Consider the following 25,049-nt stretch of genomic DNA (forward strand, 5'->3'; position numbering starts at 1 on the left):
GTGTGTTGTGATGGCAGATGAACGGTGTCCTGGAGTCTTGGTGACTAGTGACAGGCCACTTCATAACCTCATTGACTCTATGTTCTCAGGCCCCTTATCAGAACTCTCTTTTAAACTGGAGCAGAGCATGCCCTTTTCAAGGTCCTCCAGTAAGGGGTGTCTATGGGTGGCCAACACCTAGCCCTAGGGATGATAAGTACATACCTGGTTCTACATGAATTCTGGCACTATCTGTGGAGAGTGTGAGGAGGCTCTGCAGCGTCCAGGTATAACATAGAAAACCAGGGCCTCTGAGATTGACCAGTATTTAGGGGTACAAGGAGTCCACCATGGCAGAGGTTTCTAGGAAATGATCCATCTCAGACTTCCTGGATACCTTTCCTTTATCTGGACAGCGTACTCTTTTTGTTTGTTTATTTTAAGATGGGGGCTTGATTATCTAGGCTGGCTTTGAATTGTCTGTGTAGTCGAGGATGACCTTCAGTGTGTGCTGCTCCTGCCTCTACCTCCGCATGGTGGAATTACATTGTGAGTACCACCACAGGCAGTTATGTGTGCTGGGTGCTTATGCATGGTAAGCAAACACTGTTATCATCTCAGCCACATCCCCAGCCCAGGATATCTCAATCTTATTCAGCTCCTTAAAGCAGACAGAGTCCCCACCCAGTCGCTCAGAACATCTGGTCACCTGCAGATACTCAAATCTGCCTCGTTCTTGTGCAATGTTGTACTTACACCTTGAACTCCCACTTTCCTCTCCAGCAGGGAGGAGGTGGGGTCGGGGGACAAGTGCCTTCTCACCTTTCTGGACAAAGGGCAGGCATTTCCAGGAGAGTTGGGTGGGGACAGGAAGCTTGACTGTGGGTGAGGACTTGCCTTTGGTCAAGCAGAGTAGCACCAATTGAAGTCTTGATTTGGAGTGTGTCAGCCCAGATGCCACCACAGCCAGTCTCCTGGGAACTTTCTAGATAAGTGAGTTAGCATTTTATGACTTGCTAGCAGAGAATACTTCTCATACTTCCTGAAGTGGCACCTTGAAAACTCTTAGTCTTTGATTTCTGAAGGACAAATGTAGCAGGCTTTCTCTGACTGCCAGCCCCCAAATCATGACATGGAGTCTTATTAATTTGAATGCTCGGTCTTAGTTTAGGCTCGTTTCTAGCTAGCTCCTACAACATATTAACCTGTTTCTCTTCATCTACATTTTTACCTTTTGTTCATTCCATATGTATGTCCTACTTTTCCTGCTTTCTCTGAGTCTGCCGGGTTGATTGCTGCCTGGCTGGCCCCAGGCTTCTTCTTCTCTTTTTCTCCCTAGGTTCTTCCTAGTACTTATTCTTTCTTCCTGCCAGCCCCCCATCCCTCCACTGCCTAGCTATTGGCCATTCAGCTATTTATTAGACCAATCAGATGCCTTAGGCAAGCAAGGTAAAACAAATGCAACACATCTTTGCCTAGTTAAACAAATTCAGCATAAACAATGTAACCCATCTTTACATAGTTAAACAATTATTCTGCAACACAAACACATGTAACACATTTTTACTCAGTTAAACAAATATTCCATTCCACAACAGAAAAAGCTGATACTTCCAAGACTACAATTAGGTTTTAAGCATAAAAATTTTATCTTCACTGACAAAAGAGAGTTGAAAGCAGAGGCAGTGGCCAGGGAAATTGTCAAGAACAGGCTTGGGCAACCAAGTCTTCCTTCCTCCTCTTCTTGAGTTCCTTCAAGGGACAATGGGAAATGGGAGATAATGAGTGGAGGGAGTCCAACTCCTGTAGAGACCACAGTGTGGCTGCACAAAAACTAAGTATCCTGGGAGAGCCAATTCTGCTGTAGGCAGCCTTCACAGAGAAATCTGGAAATAGCATTGCTATGTGACGCTATGTGCCCAAAATTCACTTAAAAACCTGTGGATTTTTTAGTGTTGTGGAAAGAGAGGGGAGTCCAGAAACTGTGACTGTGGCTATGGGCTTGGCTATGGGCTGAGGATGCTCTGAGGTGAGTGTAGAGTCTTATTTACTGGAAAGAAGGGAGAACCAGTGAGCAATACAGACCCTCATGTTGATGGTACTGGGAGGTCTGATATTGTCCCATGTAAACTTTCATATTCTAAGGAGTTTGGCCAGGATGTGGTAAGCCAAGGCATAAAACGATTATCTCTCTAAGGTAGGCTCTTAACACCAGTTCCTTTCCAGAGTCTAGATTCACAAAATCCTTTCCAAACCACTACATGGACACATCAAGCATGACCCTCTATGTAATGGCTCCATTTTATCCCCCACATAAGCTCAGCAAATAGTTGTAAATTGAGTCAATTTGACTATTAATATTCTATCCCTCCAATGATACAAAAGCAACAACAACAAAAAATAAACAAAAATGTGGTGTAGGAGACCCTGGTACCTCTGCAGATGAACAAGTCACCAATGAGTTAATAGGAAACAAAGTCAGCAAGACCACAGGAGACAGTGCGGACTTGGCCTTGGCTCTCTTGAGTAGGGAAGGCTTGCCAGGGTCACATTCCAGGGCAGCTCTCTGACCGTGAAGCAGAGGCTATGGGATTCCAAACCAAACTGCAGAGCCACACGAAAACTAATAGTGTCTCATCACCAAGGTTGTTGAGAGCAGATGAGGAGGGGAGGGTGAGATAATCTGCCCTCCCTGAAGCCTGGGAGCAGCCTCATCTCTCTCTCTCTCTCTCTCTCTCTCTCTCTCTCTCTCTCTCTCTCTCTGTGTGTGTGTGTGTGTGTGTGTGTAGCTTGCAGAATGTTTGTTTGCAAGTGTGCCCACAACAGAGTGCCACAGACTTGGTGTCTTGGTGAGCCAGGTGTGTCATATCATGAACCTGGAGCAAGGTGGCTGTAGGCTGGACTTCTGAGGACCACAGGGTGTGGGTCTGCTGTGTGTCTCTCTCTTCCTGACTTGCAGCCGGCTATCTTCCCCGGCTTCTCTTCTCTTCTCTTCCTCCTCCGTCTGTCCATGTCTGTCCAGTTTTCTGTTCTTGGAAGAGCACCAGTCATGGTAAACTGGGGCTTTGTTTTATTTCAGTTGTGTCTTCAAAGATCCCATCTCCAATTGCAGGCACTTTCTGAGGTATTGGAGGTCGGCACTTGAACATATGAATTTGAGGAGGAGGAAAACATGGAATATGGCCTTTTCCTCTAGCAGGGACCCTTCTGAGGCCAGGGACCATCAAGAAGCCTTTTTTTCATATTTTTTTTTAATTTGAAACAAGATTGTTTTACATGTCAATCCCAGTTTCCTCTCTCCCCTCCTCTCCTACTACCCCTTCCCCTACTAACACCCTACCTATCACATATCCTTTCTGCTCCCCAGGGAGGGTGAGGCCTTCCATAGGGTGTCATCAGAGTCTATCGTATCCTTTGGGATAGGGCCTAGGCTCACCCCCATGTGTCTTGGCTCAGGGAGTGTTCCTCTATGTGGATAGGACTCCCAAAGTCCACACCTATGCTAAGGATAAGTATTGAACTACTACAGGAGGTCCTGTAGTAGATTTCTGAGGTTTTCTCACTGAAACCCATGTTTCTGGGGTCTAGATCAGTCCCATGCTGGTATCCCAGCTATCAGTCTGGGGACCAAGAGCTCCCCATTGTTCAGGTCAGCTGTTTCTGTGGGTTTCACCAGCCTGGTCTGGACCCCTTTGCATCTGGATTCCAGTTCAGTTCAGTGATTAGCTGTGGGTGTCTGAAGAAGCCATTTTTTTCTTTGTGTCTTTCATAACTTCCTATGTGATTCCTTCTGGGAGGCCTTCTTGGGTCTTTACTATGCCTGTTCTGAGCCCATTAGAACTTCCTCCTTCGAGCTCCCAAGTACTTCGCTTGAACTTCCACGGGGGTATGTCCCATCATTCTTTCTACACCACAGTCACACCCACATTCCCCGTGCCGAAGCCTCAACCTTGGTTGTCTTTGCATCTCTTGAACCCCTCACCTCTTGTCTAACACAGAGTGGGGTCAGTTCTGTTTGCTGGCCTGTGGATGGGTGCGTGGTCCAAGAATGTTGGGTAATAAGTACTGAATAAACAGGAAGATGAAGCTTTTAGCAAAAGCCACATCAACAAACCTTTGATTCAATTCTTTGCCCTTGCTGACAAAGCTGAGCTACTGAATTTGTAAAAAAAAAAAAAAAAAAAAAAAAAGGAAGAAGCTCTTTCCATTCTTCTCTCATGGCTTGACCATGGCAGGTCAACAAAAGAATCTGCAAACTGGGTGCTTAGCATTCTTGAAACCCCAGAATTCTGGCTCTCTGGGCCAGTTTTGAAGAAAGTCTTCAATCATTTCTTAAATAATGCCTTTCTTCTGGCCCTGTTCTGGAAGACTCCTCCTTCCACCCCCAACCCAGTGACCTTCTGGCCCCTTGGTTCTTGGCTGAATGTCTGGGTCTTCTGGAGAGAGTAAAAGCAGTTCCAGCAGCACTCGGGGTCCTGACTCTGCACAAACAGCTGGGCGTTCACAGGCGGGCTTCCAACAGTAGAATATGACTCAAAAGCACATTGTTCCAGGATGGAACACACAGAAGGAAGAGTGTCTAAGAGTGTCTAAGGCCGGTCACCTGTGTCACTAAGAGAACGCTCACCTGAGATTGGCTCAGAAGAACTTTCTTCACTCCCAGCCTTCCCTCAGACCCAAGCTTCTCTACTGGCACACAGCAACATGGTGCCCAAGGTGTCCTTAACCCCGTAATGGCCCCTCTATCAAGATATCTCTTTCATTACTCTCCCCTCTGCCCTACCCCTAACTCAATCATCCTGATCCCTCATGTTCCCATCCCCTGTCCCTTCCCCTCTTAGCCCCTCCCACCTCCAGTTTACCCAGGACATCTCATCTATTTCCCATTTCCAGGGAGATCCGTATATCCCTCTTAGGGTCCTCCTTGTTACCTAGCTTCGCTGGGACTGAGGATTGTAGCCTGGTTAACCTTTGCTTTACATCTAATATCCACTTATGAGTGGGTACATATCATGTTTGTCTTTCTGGGTCTGGGTTACCCCACACAGAATGATATTTTTCTAGTTCTATCCATTTGTCTGCAAATTCCATGATGTCATTTTTTTTCTGCTGAGTAATACTCCATTGTATAGATCATACCACATTTTCTTTATCCATTCTTCAGTTTGGTTTTTAACAAAGCAAACATCAGCACTAGAACTCATTGGTTCGTTGAAGCTGGAGTGAAATTAAATTAAACTCAGATTAGAAATTTAGAACAAACCATTTGAGGAACAAGGCCTTTTAGAGGGTTATAGCCAGGCTGGTCTTTAGGGGCAAGATGAAAGCTTGGGTCTCTGTGATTTCCAACCTCAGAAGGTCCCTGCTAGAGAAGGCTGTGTCCTATGCTGCCAATGACAGAAACCTAACTCACCTGGCTTAATCAGCAGAACAACAAAAGAACGCGAAGCAGCAAAATGACAAAGGAACACTTTATGTTTTGTTTTATTTTATTATTTTATATCTTGGCTGCAGTTTCCCCTCCCTCAAACCTCCTCTTTGCCTATTAGGTGTTTTAATATTGAAAAAGCCTAGGGATATGAGTTCTAGACATGGCTGGATCTAAGAGCCTTGGCCTTGGCCTTTCTTCTCAAAGAAGGCTGCATCTGGCAGTCTGGAAACTTCCATGTTTATGAGTTAACCCAGTGAGATTGCCCTGATCCCTAGCGCATCAGCGAGAGGACATTGGCAGGCTCCACAAGCTAGCTTGAGTCTCTTGCCATCCCGGAACTCACGCTATGATCAGCCACTGTGGGGCTGAGACTAAGCGATTCCTTTGTCTAAGGCCACTTGGCACAGGTGTATGGCTAAGATTATGCAAAGTGTCCTCAGAGTAGATTGGGGTGAGTGGTTTGGATGTTAGATAGGCAGGAGCTGGGCCTGGGATCTGGGCTGCCCGTAGAATAAGAAGGGATGCATTGTCTGATTCAGTCACAGGCACACACCCTCTTCTGTGACATTGAAAAATGGTTACCAGTAAAGAGAGAAGGGGCCTGGAGCCACCTGTGCTACTCATCTGTCCTTGGGGAGGAAGTCAGGGTTATCTATAGAGCCCCTCAAAGGTAATTGACTCCCAGTTTCATGGGAAATAATCAGAAATAAAAACCCATGAACCTTCTGTATATAAACACCAGGCTGTTATCATGCTTGGAGTCAACACACAAAGCCCAGTGCCCTGCTCAATACGGGTATGGAGGCCAGACATGGGTGTTGATGTCAGATATCTTGCTCAATGACTCTCCACTTTGTTTATTAAGGCAGGGTCTCAAATTTGAACCTACACTTTGCTGATTCGGCTAGTCTAGCTAGCCAGTTCGCCCCGAAGGATCCCACGTCTCTGTCTCTAGTGTTTGCCACACCTACCTGGCATTTATATGGTCTCTGGGGATCCAGACTCCAGTCTTCACGCTTGCATAGCCAGTGCTTCATCCACAGGACCATTCTCTAGTCCCTGACCTCATTTCAATGTGCCGATAACCTCTGGCCATGTTTTCTCACTCCATCCACTCGTGTTTAAAGAGTCAAGCACCCTTCTTTACCACCGATCCTCTGTCTTAGTCAGTCTTGTGAAAGGCTTTGGTGTCTTGTTTGTACATCTTAGGATGGCGATAAAGCTTACCTTCTAGGTTTTTTTGCTCTGACTAGAGATAACTCATGTGAATCGTGCAGCGCTGGATGGTGTTCATTAAGTGTGATGTCTGGCTTTCTCTAGCTGGACATCCCCTATGGCAAAGCCTATGAGGATAATTTTTATCCCAGGAAAGAGAAAAATTCTCTGGCCTCTTAACAGAGTGGAATATGGCTTCCGAGGGCTTTTCGTCTGGAGCAGTATGTGCCACTGATCTCTGAAAGAACAAATTCTTAAGCAATTGAATACGGCTTTGCTGGAAATGGCTCAGAATCAGACTAGGTCCTCAGTAACGATGTATCAGAGAGACTGGAATCTTTTCTGTAAATGGCTAAGGAGGCAGAAACCACAGAGAGATGTCAGGCACAGTCTGTCCTGGTCTGACACTCAGTTCTGTCCCTTACTAGCTGTGTGACTTTGAGCAAGTCTTGAGCTCCTGGTCTCAGTTTTGTAAAGTAGGGCTCACCATTCCTGCTCTACCAGTCTCATCTACCAGAGGATGGTTAGTGTGGCAGAGGAGTTCCTGTCCCTGCAAAATCCACAGACTCAATGCTTGCCGAGCATCTGAACCAATTGCTTCAATATAATGTTTATCAGAGTTTGTGATGGCCGATGTTTGTTCATCAATCTCCCAGGATACGGAGCCGAACTGCCAAAAAGACATACAATATTTATTATTTGATATAGACATAATTATGTGTAACATATACATAAGTTGGAAGGTTGTGTACCATGCACACATGACAGGTTAGCACCCAGACTTCTGTGCACTTCTCACCACTGTGTCTCCCCCCCCCCCCGGAGGTCTTCCAAGATGCCCTTCTATGCTGTTGACTGTGGCTGTCATTTTTCACTCCTCCGCTGAGAGACCAGACCGAACCACAGCCATTGACATTCCTGTGTGAAAAGTCCTTTGATTTGCTTCTAGCTCTTTGCTATTGAAAAGAGCAATGTTATGGGCATTCTTCAGGGGGGCAGCGTACCGAGGCTATAATGCACGGTACTTTCAACTTTACACAATAAAGCTCTACTGTTCTCCAAAACAGCTATCCCAGATCACACTCTAGTCAGCAGTGCCAAGGGTATATTTTGATCTAAAACTTCACCAACACTTGACATTGGCAGACTTCTTGATTTCTGCCTGTTTGGTGGTTTATTTTTATAAATGGTACTTAAAAAACATCAATAGTCTCTTTGTTTCAAATGTATAGGAATACAACTTATTTCTGGGTGTTGATCTTGTGTCATAATGGCTGGTGAGGTTCTGTTACCATGTCTAGTCCTTGGTAGAATCCTTTTGGCTATTCTGACAATTGAATCATCCAAGGGTAATGGGAGTTTTTTTTTTTTTTTTCTCTCATTTTTCTAATCCTTGTGACTTTTCATTTCTTTCTCACAGTTTCTGCACTGGTTGAGATTTATTGCATAATGTAGAGTAGGCGGTGACAGTGGGCATTGTCTGTCTCTGGGTAGTAAAAGGGTCACCTTGGATGATTCGTTATGAAGAATAATATTTGCTCAGATGTGTTTCTCTAGTTTAAAAAATTCATGACGAGGGCCAGGGAGACGGCTCAGGGGGGCATAGTTCTTACTGTACAATTAGGAAGACTAGAGTTTGGATCCCCACCACCACTGTAAATGCAGACATGGTAGCCCATCTGTGACCAGCAGGTCGAGACAGATGGGACATCCCTAGAGCAAGTTGCCTGGTTAGACTAGCTGAGTCAGCAATCTCTGGGTTCAAGTGAGAGACTGCCTCAATATATAAGGTGGAGAGTGTTTGAGGAAGACTCCTGACAGCAACTTCTGGCCTACACACACACACACACACACACACACACACACACACACACACGCTTACACATATCATATCCATATATACATGCAAAAAAATCATAGTGTATCTCAGTGATAGAATACTTTTCCAGTAAACACAAGATCCTGGGTTTTATCCCCAGCATTGCAAATAATAATATTAGTAAATAAGGAGTGGGTGTTGAACTTTTTAAATGCTTTTAATACAAGAGATAATTATATGCTACTAAATGTGCTTATATGATTACTTACATTGTAGGCTCCTGTGTATGTGTAGTGTTGTGTGTGTGTATAAGTTAATGTTCTGATTTCCAGAGGTTAGAGTACATTGTCTTCCACAGTCACTCTTCGCTGTGTTTTTTGAGACAGAGTCCCTCTCTGAATCTAGAGCTTGCCAGTTCATCTAGACTGAAGGGTAGTGAGCTCTGGGGAGCTGGGGCTACACACATAAACTGTCACACCTGGTTCTTTCACACAGGTCCTAATGTTTATGCATCAAAGACTTTACCAAATGAGCCATTTCTCCAGTTACTGTTAGTTTTTTCCCTTGCTTTCTTCCTTTTTAAAAAATTATTTATTTTTATTTTATATGCATTGATGTTTTGTCTGCACACATGTGTGTGTGAGGGCGCCAGATCCTCTGGAACTGGCATTATAGACAGTTGTGAGCTGCTATACACGTCCTGGGAATTGAAGCTGGGTCCTCTGGACGAGCAGCCAGTGCTCTTAGCTGTTGAGCCATCTCTCCAGCCTCTGGTAGGTTTTCTTATTATCCACTTTGCATATTCATTTCTAAGATAACCACTTTGGTCATGACATGGCATAATTTGTTTAAAATATCTGTCTGATTTGTTTGGCTAGCACTTTGTTTAGGATTTTGGACAGCAATATCTACAAATTAAAGTGGCCTCTCACATTCCTGTTTTGAATTATTCTGGCTGATTCTGGTATCATATCATCTTGATAGAGTGAGATGTTTTTTCTTTCATATTCTCTGGAAAGTGATCTATTCATGGACTGTTTCATGGAAACTTCATTAGAATTTGCCTGTAAGATCATTGAGGTCTGGTGTTTTTGTGTGTGTGAATGGGAAGGTTTTCAGCTGCCAATATAAATTCCTTACAATTATGGGGCAATTTGGCTGTTTGGACTTTCTAGTCTCTTTTTCCAGGCATGGTCTTACTATGTAGTGTAGGCTTGGCTCAGACTCACTTCGTGGTCCAGGCTGTTCACAGATGGGCAGGATTCCTGCCCCCACATTGTGGGTGCTGGGACTCCAGACAGGGTTTGCTACATCTGAATTTTAATCCCTTCTTCAGTACTTTTGCAAAGTTATGTTTTTCTAAAGATTACTCCATTTATATTTTTAGATTCATTTGAATGAACTTTCCCCTACATTCTCTGAATGATCTTTTTTATTCTCTGCTGCATCCACAGTTTTTTGCTATGTTCACCTCTAATATTTTTGTACTAACTTAGTTTTCTCCTACAGATCATTTTTTTATTATTTTAAATTTTATATATGAGCGTGTGAGCCTGCTGAGGCCAGAGCCGTGGGATGACCTGGCATTGAAGGTACAGGTGTTTGTGAGCTGTCTGATGATGCCGAGAGCTAAACTTGGGACCTGTAAAAGAGTAGCATGTGTTCTTCACCACCAAGACACCTCTTCAGCCCTCTAACTTGTTTTTTAAGGACAAATATTGCCAAGTCATAGAACAATTTATCTATTTTAAAGAACCAACCTTTGGCTTTGTTAATCTCATTTCTTTTCTTGTTTCCCCCTTCTTTTTATGTTTCTGCTGTTACTGTTCAAAAATATTGTTTTAAGTTATTTGTATGTGTGTGTCTGTGTATAGATAGTTGTGCACATGCCCACACAGGTCAGAAGAGAGCATTGGTTTCCTGAAGCTGGAGTCACAGGCAGTTGTAAGCCATCTCCTGGTGCTGGGAACAGAACCCAGGTCCTCTGCAAAAGCAGCACACATTCTCAACTCCTGACTCATCTGTCTAGCCCTTTGTTGTGATCTTTATCATCTTCTCTTTAAATGTTGGATTTCTTTTTTCCCTTTTATATTCCTGAGCTTGATGTAGAATTCATTAATTTCAAATGTTAAATTTTTTTCTTGATACCAGCACTCAAAAACACACACACACATTCACACAAACACCTCCCTGTGTTCTACAAGTTGGAATATATAGTTATGTGTTATTTAACAATGGGACTATGTCCTGAGAAATGTGTTATCAGGCAATTTTGTCTTTGTGTGGATGGATATTTTGGAGTGTACATACAACTTAGATGGGATAATGTCTTAGTTACTTTTTTATTGCTGTGATAAGACACCACAACCAAGGCAACTTATAGAAGAAAGAGTTTATACTTTCAGAGGGCTAGATTCTATGACCATTGTGGTGGGGAGCAGACAAGGCAGCAGGCAGGCAAGCAGGCATAGCACTGGAGCAACAAACAGCCTGAATCTTGAGGCACAAACATGAGGCAGAGAGAACTAACTGGGAACGGTGTGGGCTTTGGAAACCTCAAAGCCCATCCCCAGTGACACACCTCCTTCAACAAGGCCACATATTCTAATCCTTCCCAAACAGTGCCACAAACTGGGGACCCAGATATTCAGACATATGCGCCTCTGGGGTCATTTCTCAATGACCCCCAAGCCACAACAGATGGCCTCCTCTACATCCGGACTACATGGTACAGCCTTGTTCCCAGGCTACTGTAACATATAAGCATTTACTTTGTATCTTCTCAGTGAGAGGGGGTTGTGAGAGGCTGCAAGTGTTTGTGCATCTAAACTAGAAAGGAGCTATAAAAACACAGAGTGGGGGGGTGGAACCTGAAGAACTCTGGTCCTCACCGATTCTTACAGCTTCTGGAGTGGGATGGTATTGAGTTGGTGTCATCCCTACAGAGTGCGCTCTGTCCGTAGCCTGGGGAAATACTGTGTGTAGTTGCAAATACATGGTTAAAAATTATGAAAATGCAAGGTGATAGAATTTTTTTTAAAGCTCTGTTTCAATCTTTTGGACTCAGCACAATATGTGAGGTTTGTTGTTGACTGAAATGTTATTTGGTCATGGGCTAAACAGCATTTTGTGCTATTAAGATAGAAGAATATTCCAGTTTTCACTGTGACTACTTAGAGTCTGTGATTCCCTCAGTGGTGAGTTTGTCAAATTACACAGGTATTGGGATTCGTCTTTTCATGCTGACTTCCATTTAATTACATTCTCATCAGAAAACCTGGTCTGCCTAACACTGGTCCTTTGAAGTTCATTTGGAATAGGTTTGTTCCTTTAGTGTTTATAGTGCCCAACCCAGTGCCAAGAACACAGAATTTGCTTGGCTAATATTTACAGAGACAGTGAATGATGAATGAATGGGTGTCTGTTGACCATTTTCACAGGAAGTCAGACCATCCAATTCTGTCAGGCAGATCGGATGTCAGTATAGCCCACACATTCAGAAATGTAATGACCTGAAAAAAGTCCTCTAGCAGACATGGAGGGTTTGCTGCTGGCAAAACTGGTGACTTGAGACTCTACCACAGTCCTAAACTTAATGGATTTAGATAGTGACCTTCCCACTTATTTATTGTTTGACCTACATTGAGGCAGTTTTTCCAGAATGGCAATAACTCCATGAATTCATTTGAGATGGCATGTCCTCCAGTGAATCTCTCTCTCTTCCTCATTGTGTGTGTTATATGTAAGTGTATGTATGTATGTATGTATGTATGTATGTATGTATGTATGCATATGCATGAGTGCATGTGTGAAGATACCAAAGGTTGACATCGGGTGCTTTCCTCAATTGCTCTCCACCTTACTTTTGAGACAGCATCTCTCATTGAACCTGGAGTTGATTGGGCCAGACTGGCTGGCCAGTAAGCCCTGAGGATCCTCTTATCTCTTCCTGTCCAGTGTTGGGGTTACACACACACATAACCACCCTTACCTTTTACACAGATGCTTGGGATCTAAACTCAGGCTCTCATGTTTACACAGCAGGCACTTTACCAACTGAGCCAGCCATCTGCCCAGTCCATCAAGGGACTCTCTTTTCTCACGGAATCCCCCAAACTTAGGCAAAATGCTTTTATTAAAAAAAAAAATAGGAGATTGACATCAACCTAGTTAGTAGTGGGCTATTTAGGTTCTTAAGATATCCACTAACCACCTCTGGCTCCTTCTATCATTCACAACAAGGTGATAATGTATGAGTCTTGCCTAAAAGGGTGTAAGTGAATGAAAGCCAGACTTAGCTCTGCTAACGGAGAGCGGTTAGACAAAGAAGGAAAACTTCCGGTCTGGTCAGCACCAGTCACTGCAGTTGGCTGATGAAGGAAGGAAGAACACAAAGCCTGGTTCTGACTAACACATTCCCCATTTTGAATCAGTAACTACTTTGGTGTATCAAAGTGGGAAGAAAAAACCCCCATTGCTCTGTCTTTTCAGGAGCCCCTTTTGATATGCCTGTCAAACAGGTCCGGAAAGGGGTCCACAGGGAAATACCAGAACGTTCTGATGTCAGAGCAAATCCTAGAAAACATGGCTGTGTTTACACAGTGTCCATATATGTCATGTTTCTATATTGCAACAACCTTCCTGTGTTGAAATATGGTCTCATAATTTAACCCTCCCTATATACATTGTATAACTGTAGCTATAATGTAGGTAGAAACTGTTTTTGTGATGGAGGTATGCCAGGCCAACCAAAAAGCAGAGGACAGCACACTATGTTCCCAAGTCCTCTCTAAAGTGGCATCTTAGGCTATACCTGGCTACCGTGAGGTATGTGTGCCTGCTTTGTCTGCTGAGCCATGGACTTCTTCCTCAGTGTTGGCGTCCCTTTCTCTTGTGTCCTCTAGGGGGCCTCCTCTGCCTGCCTCAGCTCTGGTAGGCACCTGGCCCTCAGAGGTTTCAGGTTTGTCAACCTCTCAAGACATAAGAATCAGATCTCTTTTCTCAGAGGAGGTGGGGTGTAAGGAAGACTTGCCTGAAGGCCACTGTGAAGCCAGTTTGGGATTCAAGTCTGGCTTTCAAACCTTTCTTTTTCTCTTTAATTTAGAAGATAGATCCTCCTGCCTCTCGTCCTCCTATTTCCCCCTCCTCTGCTAGTGAAACGCCACAGTCTTTCTTGTCTAAAGACCCATCTCTGGAGAGACCAGTTCCCTGACTGGCTCTGTGGTAAGGACTTGGCTTATACTTGATCCTACCCAGTTACTATGGTCACTAATTCTCGTTACACATGAGAAAATCCAGATTTTAGGGGCGGACAAAAAGGATACCTCAAAATTTGTTTTTACATTATGTATCTAAAAAGTGGGGGCAGGAGGATTTGAACCAGGTCTGGCCTAGCACTCCTGTGGCTACCTCCCTGTTGCCCTTTGAACCCAGACATTGAAGGCTAGATTCATCCCTACCCTCTATTATAATCCAGAGCTCTTTGTACCCATTTCTTCCTATTGTCCTCTGCCTTAATGGTTTTCCTCACCAGTCTCTTTCTCCCTGGCTCTTGGATCCCATGTAGTGACACTAAGTTTGAGCACAGAGCTGGGATCCCTAGGGCACAGCATGGCCGCTGTGGTCTTCCCTCTGGAGTTTAGCTGTAGGTCACAGGTCACTTGCTTATCTTTCTGATTGGGAACAGTTTGTAAAATTTGGAATGAAGCCCAGGTAAGAAATAGGCTTTGATTCTCAGTCACCAATGTTTGTATTGTGGTAAAACACACACAATATAAAATGTGCTGCCTTGTCTGTCTTCAGGGGTACAGCTCAGCCATGCTATGCATATTTACACGGATGTGAACCAGATCTCAGATCTTCATCTTTCAACTTGAAAACTCTGCATCCATCGGACAGCCATCTCTTGCCTGGAAACTATCATTCTACTCTCTGTCTCTGACTCCTGATGGGCATATCACAAGAGAGGAGTCAGCTGGTATCTGTGCTTTGCAACTGACCTATTTTGCTTAATAGAATGTCCTCAGGTCGTCACGTGTAGTGTAGCTCTAGTCAATACTAGTCTACACCCCCACCCCAGCATACCCCAAGACAAGGAGAACCAGCCTACTTATACCCCATGAAGGCTTATGGTCCTGAAGGTGAGCAAGTGTGGGTTACAATGTCCAATCCTTACTCCACTGATAATTTGCTCTGCTGGCTGGGGTGTACACCTTAACTCGTTGGTTACACCAAGCTAGCACTGCAAAACCTCAGGGAGCAGTTGGAAAGATGTGGCAAGATGTTTGTTGGTGAAGAACTCAGTGCGTGCCAGCCCGTCACAAAGGCGGCTGCTCATTGTTGTTGTGGTGGGGTCACGTCCTGTCCAGGGTTGCCAGCAGCTGTCCTGAGACACAGAAAGGCCCTGGTCTTTGACTCTGGGAGCTCCTGTTCTGCAGAAACCACCATCTTCCTTGCTTATGTATTTATTTATGTAGTAGCCATCGTAGTGGGGATGAGGCACTTAGCTTTTTAAATGAGCATACTGTGCCAGGTCCTGTCCACGTGTCTGAACATACGAACACTTCCATCAACATAACTTAGGATGTCAGTTCAAAATACTGGCCACTGGCACTCTATCCAGATGTCCTGAGATAGGAGCGCTATAAAAAAAAAGAAAAGAAAACAAAACAAAACAAAACTCTGAGGAGACTTTTATACATACCATTGTAGCACAAATTCCAATTGGTCTTATAAATAAAAACCTGGAATCAGATATTAGGGGGTGAAAGCTGAAAGCTCAGAGAAGCAGAGCAGTTAGCTGCTAGTTCTTACCTCTACCTCAGACCAAAAGGCTATCCTGTCTCTACTAAACCTCAGACTGAATGCAGAAGCTCCTGTCTCCTCCCACCTTATATTCCTTTCTGTGCCCAATCATATTCCTTCCTGTCTCCACCTCCCTAGTGCTGGGATTAAAGGCATGTGACTCCCAAGTACTAGGATTAAAGGTGTGAGCCACCACCGCTTGGCTGATTCTCTTTCAGACTGGATCAATTTCGTGTAGCCCAGGATGGCCTTGAACTAACAGAGATCCATCTGCCTCTGTCTCTTGAGTGCTAGGATTAAAGGTGTGTGCTACCACTGCCTGGCCTCTATGACTAACTAGTGTGACTAGCTCCCCACTCTACTCTTGAGGCAAGGTTTATTTGTTAAAGCACAAATGAAACATCACCACATACCAATGGCAAGGTCTGGAGCTCTTTGTTGGGATACATATGAAATCTTGCTGGGGTTCCCACTTAATTGGCCAGGGTAAGGCTTCTGGCACCTGTTTTAATCTAGAGCCTCCCAGATGTTTCCAAGCTGCAGTCAAGGTGAAGAAGCCCTGAACTGGACATGGTTTCCCCCCAGCTGGAAGACGTTTGTTGGGAGAATGGTTTCTAAAGGATGCCTGCAGTCTGTCACAGCAGTCCCTGGGTTTTCCTCACACACAAACCTGTCCCTGCTGGGGATGCCCTGCATCTCCTTCACCCCAGAATCCCCTTGCTGCTGTATAAATGGGGATTGTCTGGCCCCTGTGTGTTCTCAAGGATATACCCGTGTGTCATTTGTCTTTGAATCCCTAGAACCTAGAGCAGAGCTGACTCATGGCATATGCATGTGACACAGATGCACCAAGCAAGTGTTAGGTTCTGGGAACCCTGCCCTTAGTGGCAGAAGGGAGGGCTGGTGAGGGCTGGAAGGCCAGCTGGTTGATGGCCTCTATGCAGCTCATTTGTTCCCCGTGTTCCTCACTGGAGAAACCCAGGCCGCTGCTGACCTCAGAGGGGTGGATATGAGGAGTGGCACCCATTCCACAGGCCAGGTAAACACTCAGTCCTGAAAAGTGTTTACTCAGTTCCAGCATTTATTTTACTTTTCAGTGATACAATGCAGTTCTACTAAGTCCAAAGGGTGGTGAGAAGCAGGGTGAGGCTTCAGCCCTGGGCTGTGTGGGTGGCTCTTGCTTCTAGGTTAGGACACGTGTCTCCTCACCCAGTCCTTTCCAAGACTCTGCTGTCTATGGTATCCTCACTCTGCTCCCATGATTCCTGTGTACCCTCATCTCTTCCTCCTACCCACTCAGGTTTTGCCTCCTCTCGGTGATAGGAAAGTTACTTTCTGATCTACTAGAAGGGAGAGATCATTGTCCCCTTCTAGGGTAGAGAGGCAGCAGCAGGAGAGAATGGCAAAGCGGGCAGGTCCTTGGATGAAGTATCAAACTCCTAGCCACTCACTGGCCCACTTCCTGGTGTGTGTCCCTTCCTCCCTGGTGCCCGAGGAAACTGGCTGCAGCCATGGATGTAGGTGAGGAAGATTCTCCCACATTCTCAGTACCCACATCTGTCCCCACCTCCCAGAGTTGAGACTCTCCTGGGTACAGGTTCTGCTCACACATTTTTTTTTAATTAAAGAATTTAAGTGTGGGTTTTGTATGTGCATGTTTGTGTTTGCGCTGTGCACTTGTGAATGTGTGTGTATGGAGGCTGGAGGATAACCTTGAGTGTCGTTTTTGGTGTCCTATTTCTTTCCTTTGTGACAGGTTCTCTCATTGGCTTGGAGCTGACCAGTTAGGGACCCTTCAATCTGTCTCTCTGGCACTGGGAATCAAGCCTGTGCCACCATGCCCAGCATTTATACGTAGGTTCTGGGGATTGAACTCAGGTCCTTGTGTTTGCAAGGCAAGCACTTTGCCCCAGTCCCATTTACATACTTGTTTATAAGCTATGCCTGTCTTCTGTACTTGGTGCAAGCTCTAAGAGGGCAGCTGAGGTAGCTCCTACCAGAGATAAGGAGGCTGAGATGCAGAAGGTCAGCAATATGTACAGGCTTGTCCTGGTAAATGGTGGAGGGAGTCGGAGTTTGATCAAGGGCCTTCTCACCTCAGGTGGGAAGGACACATCTGCAAATTTCCTTACCAGCAGAGCTCTGAGGTGACCCAGGAGGGATTGTTTGTTGCTGCTGCTGGGCTGATTAGTTCCTTGGGGTAGATTTACACACCTGTGTATTCTCACACATGTACCAGGCCTCAGGAGGGTTTTGTTTTGTATGGAAAAATAGATTGACTTTCTACTTGTGTCTTAAGTGCTTCTGCTTTCAGGGAAGGGCAGTTCATCATTTTCTTGCTCTGATTCTTCTCAGAGTAAACTTTCTCTGGGATGTCAAGCCTTCTAAGGAAGAAAGAGGAAGCTGCATCAGGCATTGCTATGAAAATCTGTGCCCTGCCTAATTAATAAGTTGATGGGACAGGAAGTGAGATCTTGGAAATTGATGATGTTTGGATAAGGCCATGAGGGTGGAACCTTCTGCTGGGACTTACAAGGGGACAAAGAGCCTTGAAGTCTTCACCAAGTGAGGACTCTCCCCAGACACTGAGGAATGGGGGTGCCATTAACTAAGACTAGCACTGGGGGTGAGGAGCTGGTGTGTGTGTGTGTGTGTGTGTGTGTGTGTGTGTGTAGTTCACAGACCATGAACTGAGAGAAAGAAGACAGGAGGATACTGGCCATGGTGGTACATGGCTTTAATCCCAGCACTCTGGGTGCAGAGACAGGTGGGTCTCTGTGAGTTCCAGGCCAGTCTGGGCTACATAGCAAGAGGCTGTCTCAAAATGAAATGTAAAAAGAAGAATGAGGTGGAGGACTTGGCTCAGAGAGGATGAGGAAACAGTGCATGTGGGGAGGCAGGAAAATTTCAGGATCCAAGCTGCAGGCATTTATGAGCTGTCATCTTGCAGATTTGGTGAAGAATAAGGCCGTGTGTTGTAGGAAAGTCTTGACCTTTCTCCTACTTGGGATCTCTATGCTTTGGGTATCACCTTGGGGGCAGTGTTTCTAAGAATTTAGTTAAGATTTGGGGAATTATGTTTACTCATGGGAAACCTAACACTACCAGTGAACTAATAGGAGGGAGGGCCTTTCAAGATGGGTTATGCTGTAGGCCAAAGCCTTGGTGCACAGTAGCACAGTAAGCACCCCCCCTACAGGTCAGGATTGAATCGTGGAGGTGGGTGTATTCTGGAATAGCAATCTGTGTAGACCAGGCCACACAAGGCATTTTATTTATCTATTTTTAAAGATTTATTTTCTTTTTAATTATATCTATGTGTGTGTGTGTGTTGCATGGGTATGTACACGTGTGAGCATATGAGTACCAGTGCCCATGATAACCAGAAGACATTGGATCCCACAGAGCTGGAGTTACAGGTGGTTGTGAGTTGCCAGATGTGGGACCTGGGACCTATTCTTGGGTACTCTGCAAGAGCAGTAGATTCGCTCTTAACCTCTGAGCTATCTCTCCAGCCCTAACAAACTCTAAGACAACTCCAAATCCTCAGTGCATCTATGGGGGTGGAGGTTGGTTACAGGCGAACCTGAGTATCAGAATCCCCCGAAACTCAACTTGCCTAGTATTTTCATACAATCGGCCCATCCACCCAAAACTAAACCATCTCTAGACTGCTTATGACTTCTAATACAACATAAATGCTATGCAAGTAAAGACTATATTGTGTTGTTTCAGTGGGAAATAATGAGAAGACAAAAAGATGATTGGTGCATGATGTCACCCTAGCACATGGGAAGAGAAGTATTGAGCCTCTGAGGACAGCCATGTCACCTAGTAAAATTCTGTTGAAGTGGGGTAGGGATAAGATGGGTACACTTCCAGTGTCCTCATGTTCTAAAGCTGCAGCTGGTGGAGTCTCTGGCTGCAGAACCCGCAGATACTGAGGACTGAGTGTGCTGCTGTAGTCAGCAGGCTTTATTGCATGGGCACAGAACTCAGAATCACTCAGAGGAATCTACTTATGCAAAGTGAAGTCCCTGAGCCAGAAGCAGTGGTGTCACCTGGGAGCTGTTATATGTACAGAATCTCGGGATCCTATTTTAACAAGATGCACACGCATGAAGGCTGAAAAGCACCAATCTCATACAGACTCCTCTGCCCCAGACTCATTTAGATCACTTCAGAATAATACAGCTTGCCAAATCTCAACCCCAGGCATTCTTATATAGTCAGTGATTCTTGTGGACAGTTAGGCTTGGAAACTGCTGCCTGGTATACATCCAAAACTTTTCTCTGTTGATGGACAAATGGCAAGAATTTAATAAATGGAAATCTAATTGGAGTGTTATGCTGCTTGCTTTGTAGTCACAATAACGGCCTAAGCCTTAAACCCTCTAAAAACCATGTCCAGACTGCCAATCAGCAGGCCCATCCTCTTACTTTGAGAATATCTTGACTCATGATGCTCATGAAAAACCCATGTGCTGTCCCTTCCCCCACTGCCGTGGCCACCCATACTCTGGTGCAAGTTGAATTGGACTTGGCCGATTCACTGCCCACTTCGAAAGCAAGCACAGCCAGTTGCTGTTTACCATGCATCCCGTGGATGAAAATAATTACCCACCAGCCAATGTGATCCTCATTACTTGCCTGCTTAGACTCTGTGGAAGATCAGATCTAAGGCCATCTGAGAACGCTCCTTGAAGCTCTTGCTTTATGGATAGATGACTAGCGTTCAGGGAGAGTCTGGGTCTCAGATTCCAGCTGGCTCCATCCAAGATGGAAGGATTCTTTTGTTGTTGCTTGGAAAACAGACTACATATTTGTTGCCTAATTAGTGGTACAATGCTTAATATTGAGCATTGAGCAAAGGGCTGTAAACACAGAAGGATTTGACTCCTAATGGTGGTGCAAGACCATCAGGCACATGGAGAGCAGCTGTGCTGGGAATTTAGCAAGTGAGTTCTCAAATGCTGACGTCTTTAATTAAGCAGGTGTTTGGGAAGTAGGTCCTGTGTGGCTTCCAGCCTTGGCTGGGTTGGGGCTGCCTGAAAAATGGCAGTGACCCAGCCCAGCAGCAGGGCTGAAATAGCCTTCACACAGGAATGTGGCAGTATTATTCTCCTCTTTCTTATCAGACCCTGTTAGCTTGGGTAAGGAAGGAACAAAAAATGGTCTGGAAAAACATGTTGTTTCACCGGCTAAAAATTCACCACCACGGGAAGGATTTCTGCCATGCCCGAAAAGGAAGAGCAGAGCCCTTGGAAAGGTGTGGATTTGAAGTACTCTTAGACTGTTTCTCCTACTGTTGCCAGCAAGGACCTTTCACTTTGGCTGGTGGCTTTTATCACACTAGAACATAGAGGTTGCATAAGTCAGCTTCATTCGTTCACAGACTTGGAATCAGATGCTGCGGGGTCGAGGACTGGCTGTGGAATTCTGTCAGACTTGTCTCTTCATTCCTCAGTTGCCTGTCATCCTCAAAGGATCCGCAGATGCTGAGTACAGGGGAGGGAGGGGGAAAGTGGGATGCTGTTGAAGGACTATGTCTGTCATTTCCCCCTCCTTCCTGTCATAATCTCCTACTGTGTAGTGTGTGGGATGTGAGGGAGGGAGAGAGGCCCTGGCCAGGTCCACACAGCCCATTGAGCCTCAGTGACGAGGTCTTGGTGTCCCTATTAAGTTGTCGAGCTGGAGAGGAGGAGTCTGCAGGAGGCAGAAACCAGACTTCCCAGTCTCCCACAGTTGGCAGGGACATCCTGTCACTGGGAAATAACTGTAATGTCAGAGTACCTGCTCTGTGGCAGGCAGTGGTTATGGGGCGGGCATGTTTGGTAATTTGACAGTGTCCCCCAATAGGTGGAATGCCGTTGGGTTCCAGGGGAGGGTGTTGACTATATTCTGCAGTCCTCAGTTATCAGTTCAGGAACCTAGATCCCCACTCATCCACCTCAGCCCCTCTGGTTCTTATTCTTTCACACAGCAGTCTTTTTCTGAAGGGGTCTCACCCTCTTGGTGGTTTTATTTCCCCTCTTAAACTTTGGTGCTGAGAGAATGGCCCAGAAAATGTTCTTCCTGTGGCATGGTGGGGGGGGGGGCACAAATGTTCTGTTTTATAGTTTTAATTTGTAAAAGATACATGTGTGTATGTGTACATGCATGTGTGTATGTATGTATCCTCTTACTTCCATGTGTGCCACCATATCCAGCTTACATAAAAATTTTAAAGTTTTATTTGTATTTATGCATATGTCACGTGTGTGAATGAGTCTAGAAGAGGGAGTTAAATTCCTAGAGTTCTGGGAACCAAACTCAGGTCCACTAGAAAGAGAGCAAGTACTCTTAACCGCTGAGTCGGCTTTCCTGCCCAAGATTTTAAAGAACGTTTTCTTTTAGTTAGAATTCATGATGTGAAAATCATCTCAATGTTTCCCTGTTAACTTTCAGGAATACATGCTGAAATGTAGATACACATTTCCCTCTCTAGGAACATGCCATGTGGCAACAGCAGGCATACATTTGCATGCTAAATATTTACACTGCAATGTATCTATGGCGGTACACCTGTCGTGCTTATGTATGGAAATTATTAGCCAACTAACTGAGAATCAATACTAAGGTTGCTCTTGAAACCATTTCATATAGGACAAAAAAAAGTGCTATGTGGTGCTTTCTGAAAAAAAGCAGCATGGAGTCATCAGAGAACTTAGAAAGTGGGGTGCCAGGCACCCCAGCCTCCACTGCACTCCTTTGCTCTGGGGTCTAGTGCCTGTCATAGTTTGTGGGAGGCACCCCCTTCTAATGCTGCCTCTTGAGCAAATGTGTTATTGTCCCCAGGATGGTTGACAGTTGTGTAGTAATGGAAGAAGCCAGTACCTCCATTTGGTGCCTCTGTGAGACCTTAACCAGACCTGCCTTCCTTCATACTGCCGTGGTCTACCTGCCCATGCCAGGCCATTGTCTAGCTGAGAAAATGAAACATAGCTAGTAGCATGAAATGTTTGATGAGTGACGTCATGGCGACATGGTCCTGGGCCTAGGAACCCACTCTGTCTGTGGGTTCCTCCAAAGGCATCAAAGCACGGTATTGACTGGTTTGGTGTCTTTTCTGAGTGAACAGCCTGCTACGAAGAATACTACATTGGGGACATGTGACGGATGCAGGCAGTGACAGCTTAGCCAGTGCCTCATGGGACAATGAGGCTGTGGAGCTGGAAGCAGAGGAGGATTTTTTATTGGGCAGGAGCAACACTGGGCTTTTCTAGTTTTCATAAAATGTCACGAGCACTTTCCCATAGCTGCCGAGGGGCTGGTTACCTGGAAAGTGGTTAGACTTTGTCCCACATGGGGAGGAACCAGCCACAATTACTGTGGTAGAGGTACATTCCTCCAGGTGCCAGGCAGCTGACTGGCTGTAGCTCCTGAATGAAGCAGGGAGCTGGCAGATGATACTTAGCAGTGTGACAGGAGGGCTATGCTTGATGCCAGCTCCCCAAACAGCTCTCTCTCTCCCTCCCTCCCTCCTTCCCCCATCACACAACACAGCCCATAGAGCACACGGAATGAATGAATAAGTGAATGAATAAGTGATTGTGCTCACTCGGCATTCTTTCCCCTAAGGAGACCATTCCTAACTATCACACGGGAAAGGAAATAAACATAATTGCACACAAGGATAATGACACCTGCTCAGGTTGCCGTAACTTGTGCTTTTCCACTGATGCAGAAAAGGACGCCCTGCCAAAGAATGTCCTTGGAGCCATTCTACGTATTTTTCCTTCTGTTACTTAAGTCAGATGTATTTAATGTAAGCAATTCAGCTGCAAGCTGGAATCTACAAGGCCTCATTCAGCCCTTGTGGAAACACACAGTGAACATTTCCAGATTGGGCTCTTCTGGCAGGTGGGTTAGCTGACAGTGGTTTTCAGGGTGGTGGCTTCTTTTAAAACCCACTTCCCAAAGCCCTGTCTATTAGTTGGTTGAGGAAGCCTGGCTGGGGTGTAATGGCACTCTTGTTCCAGGAATCTACTGATCCACCGTGTTCTCAAAACAGACTTCATATTGATAATTCTGTTTTAAAAATATAGTGAAAGTTAATTAGATTAAGTGAAAATTAAATAAAAAATTCATTTTATTTATTTATTTACTTATGTGGTGTTTGTGTGTAGGTGGTCATGCTATGGCATGCATGTGAACTCATGGGAGAAACTCTGGGAGTCAATTCTGTTCATCCACCATATGAGTTCCAGAAACGGAACTCAAGTTGTCAGGCCTGGTGGCAGGTACATTTTTACTCACTGAACCATTTTGCTGGCCCGAAATTTTCAATCATATATACATATGTGGAAACAGGGTATCAGAGTGTAAAACCTTTAGTTTGGTAAAAGCAGTAGAGCTTTGAGAAAAAGTGTGGTGTGTGTGTGTGTGTGTGTGTGTGTGTGTGTGTACACTAGGCCCATTTTGAGATCCTCCATGTTCTTCTGAGGTCAGTCTCCTGTGCTTGGTTTCTGCAGGTCATGTTGTTTATGTTACATGTCACACAAAGGCAGAGGCTTGGGGACTTGTCACCTTGGCTTTCCAACAGCTCCTTACTTCCTGTTGGTCACTCACACTTCCCATTCTCCTCAGGGTGGGGACAAGAGCAGAGACTCCCAAGGCAGTGTTGTTCCCAGGGTATAATTGCCATCCATCACTCCCTGCTGGGAAAATGTAAATGTGCCCTGGCTGATGGTGACATTATTTATTGTCATAGGCTTGGATGTGGATTGGGACAGGAGTGGCCACTGGCCAAGCATTATTTCTTGGCTCCCCTGGGAGGCTGGGCTGTATGGGCAGAGCTTGGGTGGAAGGGAGGCAAAGGGCAGGGGCAGGGGTTTGCAGCCCAGAACCGGGTCTTTGCATGTTGTCACAATGTCAGGGTGGAATGCAGGTGGCACTACCTTAGATCCAGGTTCTTGGAGGTTACCTATGCTTAGAGCAGGGAAGACTGGCTCCCCATGGGACCCAGATACCTTGTCACTTTGGAGTCTGGCAGGGATTCATCAATTCTCTTAGTGTTGAGTTGTTATGGATAGTGGGTGTGGCTGTGTCAAAGATGCCACTGCTTACCAGGTTGAATGCCACTCCCAGCTGTGCTGGCTTCCTTAGCATGCCAAACCCAGTGCTATGCAAAGGCACTGGGTCCCGGAGTGCCTTCCCTCCACTGCCCACATTCAAATATGGTATCTGTGACTGAATCCAGAACTTCAGGCATGCCAGGTAGGTACACCAATACAGAGTTGTGTCCTCAGCCCAAAGATACCAGTTGTGTGGATGGGGAGAAAGTCTGCAGTCTGCAGTGCCAACAGGCAGCTATGTGACGTGGGGCATGGAAAAGGCAGTTGAAGCTCAGTGTGCTTGGCTAGGCCCTCTTGCATCAGCCTGGTCCCAGCTGTGTCCTCTGTTATCTCCTCATGGAGAAGATGTGAGCCAGGCAGGAGGGGCATGGCCTAAGCTTGTAGCCTGGTGCTTACTGCTCCCTCAGCTCTGTTTGCCCAGCTGTACACTGGAATCATGGAGGTCCGTGAGCATAGTCGGGGGTCGGGTACAACACACAGTGAATAGCAGCTTTTAATGATACTTCTGACTGCCTGACGGTCCATTTGGGGAGAAGATGGCAATGAGTAAATCCCACTGCAGTCATGAAAGAGGAGATGACAGGAAGGGGTATGCAGGAGAGGGTGGGTATAGCAAGGATGAGCAATTGTTGGTACAGTGTATGTTTGGAAACAGTTGGCAATGGCTGAGGAAGAGTGCATACAG

At 45.5% G+C, this 25,049-nt stretch overlaps 1 protein-coding gene across 2 annotated transcripts in view; it reads left to right on the forward strand.

Moving 5' to 3' along the window:
* The window catches only part of Fbln5 (fibulin 5), a 71,308-nt gene that overhangs the window by 20,887 nt on the left and 25,372 nt on the right, over positions 1-25,049 (forward strand). The window lies entirely within an intron of this gene.

The sequence above is a fragment of the Cricetulus griseus genome, chromosome 5 (genome assembly GCF_003668045.3).
Source record: "Cricetulus griseus strain 17A/GY chromosome 5, alternate assembly CriGri-PICRH-1.0, whole genome shotgun sequence".
NCBI lineage: Eukaryota > Metazoa > Chordata > Mammalia > Rodentia > Cricetidae > Cricetulus > Cricetulus griseus.